The sequence below is a fragment of the Bidens hawaiensis genome, unplaced genomic scaffold (genome assembly GCF_021521415.1).
Source record: "Bidens hawaiensis isolate Kalapana, Puna unplaced genomic scaffold, B.hawaiensis_p1.1 tig00002236_1, whole genome shotgun sequence".
Lineage (NCBI taxonomy): Eukaryota > Viridiplantae > Streptophyta > Magnoliopsida > Asterales > Asteraceae > Bidens > Bidens hawaiensis.
The window spans coordinates 2,868,470-2,871,152 of record NW_027491119.1 but is presented as its reverse complement, the minus strand read 5'-3'; the positions used below and the strand labels follow the sequence as shown (position 1 = coordinate 2,871,152).

Genomic DNA, 2,683 nt, shown 5'->3' with positions numbered 1-2,683 from the left:
AACTCAAACTAACAAGATTATATATCCTAATTATTAAACAACTTCTGAATGTGTACCCTTTTGACCCGCTACAGCATTATTAAACATATTGCTGAAATCTGTATTTTATTAATAAAATATTCATAAAACCACATCAACCAATTTCATAAAAATCTCCAAAAATTACATAAAATCAATTATGATGTAGACAACTTCTGTCCAAAATTCATCAAAAACAAAAAGGATTAAGGCCCCGAAATGACACCCGTAACTAGGCTGATCTGGTTGTTGAAACTCCTTACTTCGTTAATAAACAATTACAAAAACCACACCATAAGTTTTCAGAAAAATCTATAAAAATTTCACAATATCAGTTATGATATTAGCGAACTTCTGTCAAAAAATCATGTTAAAATAAAATGTTTAAGGCCCCAAAAATACGTCCGTAAACAGGCTGACCTGGTCGAGACAGCAACAACAATTCAGTTTTTGTATATTTCGTATCAATATTATTGATAATGCACATTTTTTTATTGTAGATGGTCTTTATTTGATTGAAGTTGATAGGGTTTTACGCTTGGGAGGATATTGGATTCTCTCGGGCCCGCCTATTAATTGGGAGCGCCGTTGGAAAGATTGGGACAAATCGAGCAAATCATGTTCATTACAAAATCACTCGTAAAATTTTCAAGAAGCCACAATTTCGCTAAAATCAAGATCCGGATATGGCTTGGTAATATTATAAACACTTTGATACTTTATATGTTACACATTATTTTCTTGACACGTGTGCGCTTTTTTTTTAACCAAAACACTTTGTATAGGTATACTAAGATGGAGACATGTTTGACTCCGTTACCAGATGTTTCCATGATATTCCATTATCATGGAAATATCTGGAGGTGGACAAGGGGCAAAATGGCCAGAAAGATTAACGTCAACCCCACCGAGAATCATTAGTCAAGACGTTGGAGATATTACAGAAGAAAATTTTAAGGCTGACACAAATCTTTGGAAGACGAGGTTATCATATTACAAGACACTAGACCAACAGCTGGCAGAGAGAGGACGGTACCGTAACTTGCTAGATATGAATTCCTACTTGGGAGGTTTTGCAGCCGTGCTTGTTCTCGACAATGATCCAGTATGGGTCATGAATACCCTTGGAGTTATATATGAGCGAGGGTTGATCGGAACTTATCAAAATTGGTAATCTTCATTCTTTTAATTTACTGATTTAACTTGTTAAATCATCATTTTTATTCTTTATTATAAACTAAATGTCTACATATCCAAGAACATATGATTTCATTCATGGAGACACAATTTTTACTTTATATAAAGACAAGTAAGATTTTGAGACATTTATTATTATATTTATAGGTATAATTTCACAAATGATTTTCATATATTTGGTATTGTTGGAAATGGACTGGATTTTAAGACCGCAAGGAAGTGTAATAATTCGAGACGACTAGTCAACGCACAGAATATCGCTGAAGAACTCCAATGGCAAACCGGATTGGTTGATCATGAAGACGGACCGCTTGATCGAGAAAAACTACTCATCGCTAGAAGCAATACTGGACGGCCTCGGCCCCTAAAAGTAACCAATAATGGGATTTTTATAAACACTTCGATAATTCATATTCATAAATCATAATAAACATATTCCAAAGTAATGGGAATTTTTTTTTGGGGTGGCAACTACGAAGTAAGTATATCTTATTAAATTATATCCATTAGATGATTATAATAGGTTGTTTTAGTTTCTTGTAAAGGTGCACAAAATACATGAACATGGATCCGACCTCGTGTATTTGGCCTGGAATTGGTTCCTACCCATACCTGACCCGCAGGTATGATCTGGTATCGTGTTTCTCCCTAGACCTGTATTTACCCAGTCAAAACCGACCCGACCCTACCTGGAACCCGAGAAAAAACCTAGAAAACACGGTCAGATACCAGACTATACTCGGAACCGGTTCCTACCTGACTCGGTTTTGGCTTTTGTTGACAATACCCGGAACCTAACTGGTTCCGTTTCCTAAAAATCAAGTCCCAGATCGATAATCAACATGAATAAAACCACTAACTCTCGTTTATATTAATCAGAAAATATAACTCAAAAAACTTATTACAACTCTTAAACACTAACTCGGTTTGACTCTTGATGAAACCCTAACTTGATTGCATCTAAATGAACCCTAACTCGGTTACATCGTGCATGTGTCTCTAGATGAACCCTAACTCGGTTGCATCTCACACATGCTATAATGTCTAACCATGACTTGGTTTATATAGACAGCCTAACTTGTTAGCCAAGAAATTACCAAATATAATAAAACCCATTACCTCATTAACGAATCTCACGGGCCCAATAGGTCCAACCCGGTCACCTACACGTGACGGGCCTATAAAGATGGAAATTATGTCCAACAAAAAATACCCGGTTTGTGCACCTTCAGTTTCTAGTATAATTGAACAAATTAGCCCGATAAGCCTAAAAACGACGTTGTTACTTGTTTAGTCGTTCTTACGTTACATAACTAAAGAGTTTGAGCCCGATAAGCCTAAAAAAGAGTTTGAGCCCCGTTTTAGACTTCGACGAAAGTCTTTCACAGTTTCACTACTTCACAATGTTGCAATGTCATTAACGCTAAATAGTAAGTGTCACGCCATAGAATATCAGCCGACGGTTCCA

At 36.1% G+C, this 2,683-nt stretch overlaps 1 pseudogene; it reads left to right on the top strand.

The window, feature by feature from the left end:
* The first annotated feature begins 865 nt into the window (after positions 1-865).
* LOC143611347 (putative methyltransferase PMT15 pseudogene) lies at positions 866-1,642 on the top strand (annotated as a pseudogene).
* The last annotated feature ends 1,041 nt before the right edge of the window (positions 1,643-2,683 follow it).